Source organism: Papilio xuthus, unplaced genomic scaffold, assembly GCF_000836235.2.
Source record: "Papilio xuthus unplaced genomic scaffold, Pxut_1.1 DF829758.1, whole genome shotgun sequence".
Lineage (NCBI taxonomy): Eukaryota > Metazoa > Arthropoda > Insecta > Lepidoptera > Papilionidae > Papilio > Papilio xuthus.
Window position 1 is genome coordinate 1,369,157 of NW_013528891.1, and position 15,722 is coordinate 1,384,878.

The following is a 15,722-nucleotide window of genomic DNA, read 5'->3' on the forward strand; positions in this document are numbered from 1 at the left end:
AGGAGTCACGGTTACTAGTTTGCTAATAATTATATTCTCGTTTGATAGTTATTAAGTACAACATATTCCGAACCTACCTTTGATATGTCAACAAGTTGCTAGTTCCGTAAGTTGAGAAGGCCTTTTCGCAAACTTTACCAATATCCTTGTAAGTAGGTACTTATGTCGTGAATATGGAGAGAGAAGTTTGACTAAACTTTAATATGAATATTTCTCGTTTATTTCTACTAGAACAATTTACGTTTATATCAAAATTAGCAGTCACCCGTGACTCCATTCACGCAGATTAAAAAAATGTTAATAAGTAGCCTATGTTATCTTCCACACTATGTTCTACATCTATGTCAAATTTCACCGAGATCCATGTATCGGAGATACCTTCTAACAAACATCCATCCATCCAAACATTCGCATTTATAATACTAGTTTTAGACAGTATTAGTTAGAATAATTTGGCGTGAATGACGAGCTTTCGTTACAAAGTAAAGTGTCAGAATTAATAGTGAAGAGACATGAACGTCGACATTTTAGTAAGGCTAGTGTTGTGTCAATACACTAGATTTTCTTCCTAACACTTGTAACAGTGGTAGAGCCCGCTTTAACATTTTCGCACGAATTGGCTCGGCTCGTCCGGTGAAAAAGCAATTCCGCATTTGGTCCCGGAGGCCTAATTTAGTCCTCTTTCCCTTCCTACCCTTTTTCTTATAAGGAAAGGATGGTAAGTGGAAGTGGACTTTCCGGATGAGAGGATGCATGGAAATGTTTTCTTCGGTCACGGTCAACGGTCACTTCGCTATTTCAGCGAATTCAGGTGGCCACTCGGTCATTTGCCAAGTTGTGATATAAAAAAAAGCACTGGTAAGATATATAGGCATTTTTTCACGTTAAATTGTAATATTTTTTAAAAGTTTTTCTCTAAGCTATAATGTCCATTTACATCTAGGAATTAATCATTTTAAAATACACTTCAGTTAAAGTAATAGTTTAATAGTAAAGTGATTGCTTTAATGGAATTTTAAAAAAAACCATCGCAAACTTTTACTCTGATAGAGTGGAAAATCGTGTTATTTAAAATGTGAGGTTGAGAAAATTGGTTGATCGGAGGGACCTATATTTTAAAATTAAATATTTTTAAATTCTGTTTTATTTGTGTACTTTTCTTAAATTACTGAAGTTTGGCATAGATTTAGAACATAGTCTGGACCACTGACTGGTTACTAATTAAGTTTTTTTTAATTCCGCGTGGACGGAGTTGCGGGCGACAGCTACATGCTAAGTTAATAAGTATTTTATAACTACCATAATTGTATTATAACTGAAGAAAGGATATTATAATCCATTGTGAAAACTAAGAAAAGAAAAATTCATATGATAATGAAGTTGGAAATAAAGCGAAAAATGAACTCATTTTATGGCATATTGTCCCCTTTATTATTTTTATAGCAACATTTATCTTATTTATCTTTTGCTATCTTCAAATTGCAGGCGACCGATTTAACATTGGACAAAAACTGGGTCGGAGATACGGTGGCATGGCGCCAGATTTTAACTAGAGATTTACACGTTTAATCTTATTACTATTGTTAATTATCTTAATAAAAACTCTTCTTATTATATTTTAATAATAATGGAATAAAAATTACTTTTAGTAGTTTTAGACATTATTAATTATAATCCTTTGGCGCGAATGGCGCGCTGTCATAATGACTAGTGACGGGACATAAACGTCGACATTTTATTAAGGCTAGTGTTGTGCCACTACACGGGCACAGTGTCGGATGTTCTTCCTAACAGTAAGAAAGATGTTACGTGATACAAGAACAGCCTACTAAGTTCTGCACATCTCCACTGATATCTCTGTTTTCCGTCGAGTACTAGTTTACATGTTTTTAGTTAGAGCTAATAACAAACATTTTGTAAATAATCCTTCGAGCAACCCAATAAATAGAAGTTTCTCTAGTTAGAGTAATTGCCTCCGGTATAAAATTGAAATTTCAAAACTCATTGAACAATCAAGCATCAAGCTGAAAGATTTATTAAAAACTTTTTAAAAATTAATCAAAACTTTTGACGTATTTTTAATCAATTAGCCATTTGTTCTTTTGTCTAAATAAAAAATGCTTACAGTAACATAGTGGCACGCATATGAACTTAGTCATAAACTTGACTGTAGAGAAAAGGACTAGACAAAAACCCGCCTTTGTATGAAAAAAAATTACCACATTTGGCAAACGCTCAGGTAAAAATGATAGTAACATATGTCAATATCATTGACACGTCTTTATGAACGCATGACTTAAAACTCTACACTTTTACATAAAAAACAAGAACTTATTGTTCGTCTTTATCTGCCAAAAGGGAATACGATATAAGTCCTGTCATTTAACAATCAAAGGTCATATACGAAATTGTTCAAATAAATCGTAATATTACAAATAGTACTTTACTAAGATACAATAGTAAGCTTTATATAAATAACTTCGTAGCTAAATCGAATTCCTAACAAATCTATTGGATAAAGTACATTGCGGGTAACTCCTTTATGTAAATAACTCGTGTTCCAACGAGCGCAGCAATGTAAACACACATAACGATAACATACGTTATCCTACACCGCATTGCAGGAATACAGTACTAACGCAATGCATGTCCACAAAGCTACTCGTAAGTACTGAAGTGATATGAAGTAATATTGTTACTTAAAATATCACTTTTTTAAATACTCTTTAGATCAGCAAAAATATAATACTAGCTGTCGCCCGCAACTCCGACCCCGAGGAGTAAAAAAAACTTGATAAAATAGGCTATGTTTTCGTCCAGACTATGTCCTACATTTATGGCAAACTCGAAGTTTGAGCCGTTCCGGAGATACCTTCAAACAAACATCCATCCATCCAAAGCATTGGCATTTATAATATAAGTAAGATTTAAGTATGAAGTAACATGGAAAGATTTGATATAAACACTCTCTTTATTTATCCACGTATCATTATTGCGTTACGTAGTCAAAAAATTGTCAAGTTATTGAGTAATTGTTTAAAAAAAATATTAAAATTTGAGCATTAAATTAATATAAATGTTTTATTACGAAGTAAGTATTCATTAATATTAAAATAAGTAATTAAATGACTAATTAATTAAACTACCAAAATAATACTATAAACTATATACTAAAACTAAACCAAACTAAATAATATAAATATCCACGTATCTTTATATGTTTGGAAAATCGTCTATATTTATTTTATCATCGCATTGAAAAGAAAATTCTTTTCATTGGATTAAAAAAAACAACGGACGCACTCGTGATATTATAAACATAGTAACAGTTTAAAATAAGTCAAGGTCATACTGTGAATAAATTTTTCAAGCGATACATCATCTAGTGAAGCAGAGAAACATGAACTAGGTGGTAATTTATCATAGTGACGGAGAAAAGTTTTTAAAATAAATTAAACTTATAAAGACGCATTACCGCATTTATAAATGACAAACAAGGAATTTATTACGAAGACAAAAGACGTATTTTTAAATATATTACCTTATAATTATATTGTGTTTATTTAGTATTGATTAATTAGACAACTGACGCGTATGGAGTATCGTATTAACTTTGTATGAGGATTAATGTTGTACTTAATAGACGGTTGTTAATGCGGATCGTATGCGCGATAACGAACGTATATGAACTATCGAGAATCGGTCTTGTATATTAATAGAATAAATAAGTAGACACATATTTAAAAAAAAAACATTAAAATATTTATTTTGATTTATCATCTCAATGTTTTATTTCTTTACTAGGGAACCCGACATACGTTGTCCTGTCTACACGTCTTTAATTTGAAAATTCGAATATTATTTAAAATTTGACACTGCGATGGTAGCGCCGTCTGTCGGATCCAATGTAAAACATTCCAATGTCAACAACTACTAATAAATTAAAAATTAATTAAAAAAACATTGTCCAGCGGACAAGATTGTGAATCTAAACCATTCCCAGATCCCCTTGAACACACACAAAAAAAATCATCAAAATCGGTCCAGTCGTTTGAGAGAAGTTCAGTGACATACACACTCACAGAACAATTATATATATAAAGATGTAGTATTGAAGATTAAAGTAGTAATTTTATTTATATTGTAATTCAAAAACAATAATCATGAAATTTTAATTACAATTTCTATAAGAATAGCCGTCGGTAATAAAAAATGTTCATAACCGCATCTGCAGTTCCTCTGGTGTTGCAGATGTCCTTGGGTTCGTTGATCACCTAGGTTTTCCCGCCGCTCATTTGCCCCCTTATTTTATAAAAAAAAAAAAACAATTTCACTCAACTCATCTCTAGTAAAGTGTCAAAGGAATCTATCTTAAATAGACGCACTTTACTAGCTCTAACTCAACAAAATCTTTTTATAATTCTATTTGAACATAAGTCCTTGTTGGCAAAGTCGAAATTGTCGAACATTTGACATTCAATGGAACGTTGGCAACTTTTGATTGAGTGTGCCAAATGGCCTGTTTTATTGGCCTAAGTCGATTTGTTCCACTCTGATTGGTTAATGTTACAAAAACAGACAGTCATCACAAAGAGAATACTTATGTCCAGAGTTCAGACGATCTTAAATATTCATTTCTAAAATGTACCTATTTAATAGTATTGCCAATTTTTTTTTAATATAATTACAAATAGTTTTTTTTAATCTACCAGCCAGTTGTCCACGGCTTCGTCCATTTTTTTAGCCGACTTCAAAAGAAGGAGGTTATCAATTCGTCTGTACGTTTTTAATGTGTGTTACAAGTACTTAATATAACACTGTTTTATACAAAATTTAACGCTTTATTTGTCTACTTTTATTTTCACATGCAAAAATAATTTGAAAGGCTTGAGCTCAGTTTTAAAACGGCCAATGACTACATGATGCTCAAACACGATGTATTCAAAACGTCCCAGTTTTGGGAGCAGTTGTTAATTCCAGCCGGTTTATAGAAGACTTTATGAAATATGAAATCGTCGTAAATTGCAGCCTTTTTAACATAAGCGAGGTTTACTACGTAATGCGGTTTTTATTTAATACCAAACCTTAAAATTATTTTTCATAATTTTTGTATGCTACTGGCAGGCAAGTGACTATTTCATCATCATCATCAGCTCACTGTAAGTCCCCACCGAGGGGCTCGGAGCCTACCCTAACTTAAGGGTAATTAGGACACAGTCAACCACGCTGGCCAAGTGCGGGTTGGTTAACTTCACACATATCTTTGAATTTCTTCTCAGATATGTGCAGGTTGCATCACGATGTTTTCCTTCACCATAAGGACGTCGGATAAATGTACATATGTAAATCGGAAATCGAAATACACATTGATACATGGCGGGATTCGAACCCAGGACATGCAGATTGCAAGTCAAGTGCTTGACCACTGAGTCACCGACACTCTGTGACTAGTGACTTAAAATTGACTTAGTTTAAACAAGTGAAAGTTCAAAAACAATAATTAACATACAGTATTTATTTGCAGGTGTTTGAAAAACGTATGTATTTCTTAATTTATAATATAGCTGTAGTGCAACTTCGTCTGCGCGGATTTAAGAAAAAATTCTTATCCTATGTGTTCTTCCAGACTATGTTCTACATCTATGTCAAATTTCAGCGATATCCGTCCAGCCGTTCAATCCAACCATCTAAAAATTTGCATTTGTAATATTAGTAAGATGAGACTGATGAGAGATGATAACTCATAACACCTTGATTTCTTCTGTTTCTCTGTTGATTAACAAGCTATCTCCGCCTATACATTATATAGAAAAGTTAGGCCTTTCAAATTTCAAAAAAGTCAAACAAAACCTTTCTTCAAACAGGCCGTGATTAGAATTAAAGATGGCTCGTAGTGCGAACTTAGAATGCTGTCGTGGTTAGAATAAGATATCCTGAAAGATGTCAATTTTACAAAAAGACTATGAAGAGAATTTTATAGATGACTATTTCACGATACGTCAATCTTACTAACATTATAAATGCGAATGTTTAGATGGATGTTTGTTAGAAGATATCTCAAGAACGTCTGCATAAATCTCACTGAAATTTTGGAATAGATGTAGAACATAGTCTAAAATAATACGTAGACTACTATAATAATTAATTCTTTTAATTCATAAATAAATAAAGAATTAATTATATATAAATAAATATAAATTAAAAAGTTAGTAATGTAAATAAACTCATTCAGTAAGCATTTTCATTTATATTATTAAACAATTTATGTTAGAAAATCTATTTGTTCCAACACACTCGAGGGAAATTCGTAAAATTCGTCTCTAGACCGCATAGATTAATAGAATGTAAAACTCCTAGTTTGGCCAAACTCAATCAAACTTTTTCCATCAAGATTCATCCATACGTACACAAATACGCAACGACTCGTAAATCTCAACCAATATTCGTCTACAAGTTTGTAAATTGCCAACAATATTATTGAAAGTACTGTACTACACGCACATTTTAAAAATAAACTCAAAAACTACTGAACTTTTTTAACTAATTCTATCATCATTAAAACGCTTTATTATCATGAAGTAACATAGGCTATTTTTAATTACGTTAAAAAGTTAAAAAAAAAATTGATCCGAGGGAAGTCGACACAAAGATATAGTTCTATTTATAACTGTACTATGTTGCCTAGGATTCTTTCCCCGCGAGATTAAAAAAATGGATGGTAGCCGATTCTAAGAACTACTGAATATGTATATAAAACTTCATAAAAATCGGTCAAGCCGTTTCGGAGGACTATGGTAACTAACATTGTGACATGAGAATTTTATATATTAGTTAATATATTTTTTATTTTATTTTAAACGAAGTTAATGAACATCAAAATTAATTTTTAATAATAATAATCCCAGTTGACCTCCACTTTTGATAAAAATGAAACTCGATATTAAAATAAAATATTCACTACTAAAGAAACTTCAAGAAAAAATACTACAGACTTACGAATATTACAGAAGCATCTATTTTTTAATGTAAAAGCTTTTTGTTAGAGATGAAAGTGAAATCGTCATAAAAACGACCGCATTTTCACCATCAAATATTTATAGACAAGTCTATTCGTATGAAAAGGTCTATATTAACATTTATGAGGTCCCCAATAAACGTAATACTGTCTCAGTAGACAGTAGGTAGCTATTACATCAAATTGATTCTACTTATTTGTGGTTGTATTTTAGACTAGGTTTTGCACGCGTCTCCGTCCGCGCAGAATTAAAAAAAACTTAATTAGTAGCCTATGTATCCTATGTACTCTATGCCTAAATTTTAGCAAGATCCATGCCGTTCTGGAGATATCTTCAAACATCCATCCATCTAAACATTCGCCTTTATAATGTTAGTAAAATATAGAGTTAAAAGACAAGATTTAAATTAGTATTTACTAAATTTTTTATTGTATTTACTACGGCTATTTAAGGTTTTGTAGTGATGTGTAAAAGTATAAGCGTAGGTTTCCATTGTATCGACACTTATACAAAAACATATTGTCATTCCTCACATTTTCTTTTTAAAATGAGAATTAAATAATAAGTTATGATATGTTATGTGCTATATGGTTTCTTAAAATCCAATAATTAATAACAAAATTATCTTCTCTTTCAGGTAAGTTTTTAACGGCAAATGAAAGTTTTTACAGTAAGGAAAAAACAACCATGAAGAGAAAGTAAGGTAAGTCATAATAAAACAACAACATAACTCACACCCATAACCCAGAGGAATATGCAGAGACCACAGACTAATATTTGTCGCGGTCTTGATACACCTCTCTCCCTTCTTCTACGTTATACATACACGTCGCTTTCAGATGCTCTTATTGCCGCCCTTCTAGAGCCTTCCATAATCTGGTAAGTATTTTTAACGCTTTAAAATAAAGCTACGCATTCGTACTTTTTAGTGATGGAGACATTTTACTGAGACACAAATTGTTTTAACCTAAAAACAATAAGCACAAATCAACTAAATGTATCCATTTGTTTTTTGCAAGCTAACAGCATGGATAAAGCTGAGTCGGTTTGCCTGAGGAACGGATGACGAGGGTCGCGCCCCCTGGCGACTGGCCAATAAAACCATTACGAACGACCTTAAAGCGTGACTGTACGTCTTAAAAATGGGACACAATTTTTTTTTAAGGACGCCTACGGACATCTCCAATACTAGAGGAACCGCAGCTGCGTTGCCGGCCTTTGACAAGATATGCTCACTTCTTGAATGGCCCTAAGTTTGTTGTTGTTTTATTAAAATAATATTAATTATTAAAGAAGAAAAAGTTTGATGTTCTCTTTGCGCAATTTAATATTTTTACACTAGATGGCGTTATTTTCAATATTCGAAATTCAAATTTTTAAAGTCATAAGTTCGCCTATTGTGACCTTCTCTATCTTAAAGATAATATACCCCGTAATTCTAATAGTGTTCCTTTATATAGGAAGAGCTAGGAAGAAATCTTTGTTTATTTCAAACTAATCAATTAGAAAACAAATAACTGGTCTACTATATTTTATAACCTCTAAGCAACAAAGTCAATACGAAGACTATAAAATGTGCGAATAAAATACAAACTAAAATAAACTATTATTCTGAAGTTGGTGACTCGAACAAGTAGTAATATTATTTTAAACAACAAATGACTCAGTTCGCAGCAGAGTTCCAGTTTCATTTCTCTCTACAAACATAATATTATATGTTGAAAGAAAACATACGTTTATTTTAAAGCTGCTTTTACGATATTCTTTTATTTAAAAAAAAAACCAACGCTAGACCACGATCACAACTACTGTTAAATGGTGATAGGGTCGGAAGATTACAAGAAACTAGAAGATTCCCATGTCATGTTTGGAAACGCTGATACCGGCAAGTAACTTGGGGGTTAGACAAAGTTAATTCACTTTGAAGCGATTCCATATCGAATATCAAAAATGTGTGGGTCTGACTCGCGACAATCACGTGATTTAACGAAAGTTATTGTCAGTTCTATACATTTTTGAAATTTGTGGAATCGCTTCGTAGCGAATGCACTTTGTCTAACCTCGCAAGTTCTTTTAGAATTTCGTTTTATTATGATGAATGAGTATGTTAATAGATGAATAATTCAATCCAATAATATGTATAAGTGAAACGTGAGATTGCCGTTTGCTGATTTCAAATAATATTACTAGTTCAAGTTGTCGCAGCTGTTGTGCAAAGTAACATGTTCTGTTTGTAAACTTATAATTGAATATGTATTGCGTAAAATCAAATTTATGTAGGAATGTTATTTTTAATAAAACACACCTTATTAACGTAAGAATGCTACTAATCGAATTAAGACAAATATTTTAAATGACAAATATGTATATTGCTTTAAATTATCTGTTATGCTTAAACTATGAGCGTCGGTGGCTCAGGAGTCAAGCACTTGAATTGCAATCTGCAGGTCCTGGGTTCGAATCCCGCCATGTACCAATGTGTTTTTCTATTTCCGATTTACATATGTACATTTACCCGACGTTCTTACGGTGAAGGAAAACATCGTGATGCAACCTGCACATATCTGAGAAGAAATTCAAAGATATGTGTGAAGTCAACCAACCCGCACTTGGCCAGCGTGGTTGACTATGGCCTAATCACCCTTAACTTAGGGTAGGCTCCGAGCCCCTCGGTGGGGACCTGTGGTGAGCTGATGATGATGATAATGAGATTATAAGCTGACAAAACTCACACTAGGCCTGTGACACTTAAAGGTGAAGGTAGACTGGTTCAATTCTCATTTCACAAACTAATATGCTTGAAAAAAATTGAATTTCGATATTACGTATCTACAATTTCTTTTTTATATTCCAAAGATGATAAATTCTCCGAGCGACACTATTTGTCGTATCAAATTAATGGCCGCTTCCACTGAATGTGATATATCGCAATGACAGATGTACCCTTACAAAGCTTTGACACCGTATATAATATCATTTTGTAATAAAGAACCTTTAACAATGAAATGATAAAAAATATATGCTTCAAATATTAAAAAGAATTACTTTAGAACCAAAAGTGGACGTAAAGATTAGGTTCCGTACGTCGAAGGGAAAAAAACGGAACCATTATAGGATCACTTAGTTGTCCGTCCGTCTGTCTATCAAGATCCCTTTTTTTTGATAAACGCGTGAAGTTTTCAAGCTGGAATTTATTTTTTAATCATTTTTAATTCAGCCTATATCAACCACAACTTACATCCTTAGTACATCGTAATGCGAATCACAACAGCGCCATCTATTAATGGATGGCGCTTTTCGGAATTTGTAAAAGCGCCATCTAGTTTAGGTTCTTCGTGTTTCAAATTGAAGCGTTATTCTATTTGATTTCATATTCATTACAGCGCCATCTATGAATAGGATGGTAAGATATACAAACACAGTTTCTGTAAAACATCTCTAGATGGCACTTTTGTAAATTATGTTTTTCAGATGAAACATTTCACTGAACACTGCAGATGGAGTGTTTAAATATTTCAATAAATTGTTTTAATATCAGAATTAAATCTTACTCAGTCAGATTTGTTTTTTTTATACAATTTAAACCCTTGTTTTATACGCAAACGGATTCACGTGTGTGAGCAATTTTAATAACTATGAATAGCTAAAATACAAACTTTGGCATATAAACAAAAAAAAACATGTATTTAATTTTTTTCTTACTTATTGAGCTGAACTTTTCTAAATATTTTTCCTTGTAATTCAGTCATGATTAGATGTCCATCAAAGACAAGTGTCGAATAACCAATGTAATTCGAGACGACTTCGCGTCCCTACTGAAATTAAGTTTTAATGGAGTGGAAAATTAATACTAAGTAAAACAAGCTATCAGAAAAATGCTTTAAACAAATCTTTTCTAAATCATTTTGTATTTTGATATGGTTGTAAGTTGATAAGATCTTGAAACTTAAACATAGTCATTATAGTACTTCTAAACGATTATTGATGTAGATAGGAATAAGATCTTTATTCACTTAGCGATGTTTTTTTGAATAGCAATTGCAGCCATACTAATGGACTTCTTCAGAAATAGTAGTGAGATCCGCACAGTGGAAAATGGGTTTAAAATAGAAAAGACCACTTCTTTAAATGCATGTAAGATTAAATTATTCAAACTTTCGTGAGACATTATACTAAACTGATATAAAAACGGCTTAACACTCACGTATATTCGTCCCGTGGCGGCACCGACTAGTTTGGAGTCCATCGGGGGCCCTTCAAATGATAGTTGGTGCCGCCACCGGACGTTAATACGTGCGTGTTTAGCCGTTTTTATATCAGTTTATCATGTAAGATTGTATTAAATATCAAACCTCTTTGCTATAATTTAAAGGAAAATTTAATAGTTATTTTATAAAGATATTTATTTATAAAGCTATTGAAACGTATATTAAGTCTTTCAACGTCATATCTCGTGTTCGGAACGTCTGATTGTATCGGACGTCCGTTTCATTTCACAAAAGAGCCAGTGAATAGATGGCTCCTTTGTATTTACTAGACATAATATTTGTACAACTTCATTTCGTTATCTGTAACTAAACTATTCAAATGAAATATTTGATATTATTAAATGAAGAGAAACTTACTTGTTACTAATATTATAAATGCGAATGTTTGAATGGATGGATGTTTGAAGGTATCTCCAGAACGGTTGCATTGATCTTGCAAACTTAGCATAGATGTAGAGCACAGTCAGGAAGTACACATAAGCTACAAATTAAGTTTGTTTTTAAAACCGCGCGTACGTAGTCACGGGCAACAGCTAGTATTTAATTAAAATAAAAAACTATTAGCTACTACATACAGTCTCAGACAAATAATGCGTTTTTTCAAGAGACATTTCAATTTACATTACTGCCAGAATACATTGATTTAAAATCTCATGATTTTCTTAAGTTCATTTTGGTTATATTTTCCATCTGTTAAGTTATATATAAACTAGCTGTCGCCCGCGACTCCGTCCGCGCGGGATTAAAAATAGATGTTGGCTGATTCTCAGACCTACTCAATATGCTCACAAAATTTCATGAGAATCGGTCAAGCGGTTTCGGAGGAGTATGGGAACGAAAATTGTGACACGAGAATTTTATAGATAAAATATAAACATCCTGTATAGTAGAGTTTGAAAGCACAAAAATCATTTTTCTCAAAAAAACAAATTACGATCTGATTCTTAGAACACGTCTTATAGAAAAATATACAGAATATTACTAGAACAGATTAGAAAAATTAAGAATTAGTGCTAAGATAAAAAATTTATATGTATAATACTTAACATGTAGATAAAGGCGAAAAGTGGAAGTAATTCCACGTCTTGCCTGATGGCTGTGCATGTTGGATACCTAATTTTAGTCCACTCCTCCTTCCCACTCTTTTCTTATAAGATCGGGATGGGAAGTGAAAGTGGATTTGTTATAGAAGGGACAGAACGGGGGATGCACAGGAAGGGAAAATATTCTCTTTCTATATGTCCATTCCTCTGTTGACTAAAGGAAATGCATCTTATAAATACCTATGTCTATGGCCAACGGTTTCTTAGCAATATTCGCGAATTCAAGTAGGCAATTTATAAGTTTATCACCCTTTGTTACAAAATAAAATAAAACGAGTAGCAGATCAAAAGGAAACAGTCAAGAATAAAAACCATTTTTATTATCGATAAAAGTAATTAATAATTTAAAAGGTGCTGATCAAAAGAATTAATTTGATCCATTTTCTTCGAGAACACGCCTAAAAGAAAGTCCCGAGAAAGGGAAAACAAATTGGAAGTTATTCAAATTTGAAAACTCATAAAGGAGTGTCCCCCTTGAGAATCTTAATGTACCAATCATATAATTTATTAGTACGATCCGAAAGAAATGTTGCCATTTTCTGGAATTTGCCAAATTCTTCAGATATATTTTCAATTTCTTTGCCAGTAAATTGATTTTAAATGTGTTTAACTTTTTATTTAATGTCTTTTGTAAAGAATTGACTCTATAAAATGATTTACAAATATGTTACTTTCTTCTTTAATAACTTGTTCAAAATAATAATTTCTTAAATTTTGTGTCTTTAAAAGTTAATATTGGTATGAAACAATGGAGCTTTAGACATGCAAGCATAGAACTATCCCAGATCTCTTTTCTCTTTGGTATTTCTTAGATTCACTATCATAGTAAAACAAATATAAGATCAGCTATACAAATATAAAGCACTTCATCCTTTGTGTAACAAAAAAGCTATGATAACATTTGACTTTTTTATCCATCAAACTGATGCTACGCCGCTACGCAAAGCGTAGACGCGTAAATCAGGCTTACGTTGAACCTAATGATTTGCGTGATAACCGACATATTTAGTCAAAATACTGTCGTAGTATACTTAATTTATATCTTATTCGTGTTGGTTCAAATTACTCTACTTTTTGATGACCTTTCATGAATATTTGCGAGAAACAATTGCTAACGTAATTGACATTTCTATTTTTAAATTTGAATTACATTTGTCGATGACGTCATAAATACTATCTCGTAAATATTCCCCCCCTACGATAGTCATATATTTTTAAGCTATATGTATCAAGATGCTTGAAAATAAAAAAAATATCTCTTGTTAATGCTAATTTAATTAGTACTTAAATCTCCAAGAATCTGTAAATTTTTAAATCAACAAAAATATTCCTATTACTAATATTTTAAACGTAAACCAATTACATTTACGCGGCTCAAGTACGTTTTGTTTTGTGTAAATCTAACCAGGGTACAATTCGTGCGGGAAAATTGTCTGGCAACCCTAGAGCTTCGTCAGTACGTCGCTAGCCGCGTTGCGTGGTGGACGTCTCTACCAACCAACGAACAATACACAAAACACATCGTACATTTTACAAAAAATATATTAAAAAATAATGTGAATCTAAATCTAATTAAAGCGTTTTTCGTGTGTCGTATTATTTGTGTTTTAATGTGCAAAATTAATCGCGTTTTAAATACTTTATTGATTTCTAAGCATCTAAGGGATGGAGATTATAAATAATATGTTAAAGACATTAAAATGACTTCGGTATAGATTTCCATAATCGATAATAGGATATTAGATTTTGTTTCGCGTAAGTTTTTCTATCAACAAACAAGTTTAGTATTACTACATTTTTATTTTAGTGTAAAACAATCTTATACAATTTTTATTTTATCTAAATATTTTTAAAATATCATCAGTATGTCCTTAGGAGGATTGGCAAAGAACATATTCCTCTTCCATTATTCTCTATCTTTTATACTAGCGGTCGCCCGCGACTCCGTCCGCACGCAATTTAAAAAAATAATAATTAGTAGCCTATGTGTTCTTCTAGACTATGTTCTGTATGTGTGCCAAATTTCATCGAGATCCGTTAAGCCGTTCTGGAGTTATCTTCAACCATTCATCTAAACATTTGCATTTACAATATGAGTAAGATTAACACCTTCCTTATGCGTGTTTTTTTTTAAACAATTCAATATATATTTTCTTCACTCTACTATCATTGTGGGTTAATTTTAAACATATTATAAAATTAAACGTACAACTTTTAACGCATTTTTAAATATTTCTATATAGGATAATTTTATCAAACCAGAGAAAGTATGGATTGATTCTGTGAAAGAGGATATGCGTAAGAAGGAGGTGGAATCCGATATGACGTATGATGTATGGAGGAGTACATGCTATGCCGACCCTATGTAGGGATAAAAGTAGGTTGATAATGTATACCATAATTATGAAACTATAAATATATTGGACGATGTTTAACATACTTGAAAATCAATCCAATATCATGATTACATTTAAATAGTGTAGAGTAATGTAAACATATAATAATGAAAATAACAGAGTTAATTAATTTTACAACCATTGAATAACAAACTGAAATTAATTCGTTTTTCAAGTTGTCGGCTCATTATAATATTTAATTTAACATCGAATACAATTAAAAAAAAATATTTTGTTTATAAATTATGTTTTGTATCAAACTACCTTTCAATCTAGACTCTATCCACGTAGAATTAAAAAAAATAGACTACGTGTTTTTTCTGACTATGTTCAACATCTATGCCAAATTTCATCAAGATCCGTTGAGCCGTTCTGTAGATACCTTTAAACAAACATCATCAATCCAATCCATCTAAACATTCGCATTTATAATATTAGTAAGAATAAAATTATACGATTAGAAACTCTATATCGTGTTAAAAAAAAAGATATTTTTATCTTATATTTATCCTGTGAGTAAAAGTATACGAACATTTCTTTACATGTGAAATCTACTCGTATTTTTCAGAGGTGTAATATAAAAAAATACATAATATTTGTATATCTTAAGCTTCCTGATATAATTCAATCATATTTTGACGTATTTTATAAACTATTCGATCTGTTTATTTATTTTTTAAATAATGATCGATGAACTAAAAATTGTTGATGAATAGTTTGTACATAAATTATGTTGAAAGAAATTTATTTTCTGTTTTAAATACAACATTTTCAACTCTCAAGATACTCGTCACGATTTGATATCTGCCAATATATTTATAACGTACAAAGAACAGGACAAATACATTGAAAACTATCACATTTTATCTTATAATAACTATCATTTAATTATAATAATCATAAACCTTTATTTCTATAGATACACAGGGTGTCCCAAAA

At 31.6% G+C, this 15,722-nt stretch overlaps 1 protein-coding gene across 1 annotated transcript in view; it reads left to right on the forward strand.

The window, feature by feature from the left end:
* The window catches only part of LOC106128707 (inactive dipeptidyl peptidase 10), a 131,476-nt gene that overhangs the window by 38,020 nt on the left and 77,734 nt on the right, over positions 1-15,722 (forward strand). The gene's annotated exons all lie outside the window — the stretch shown is intronic.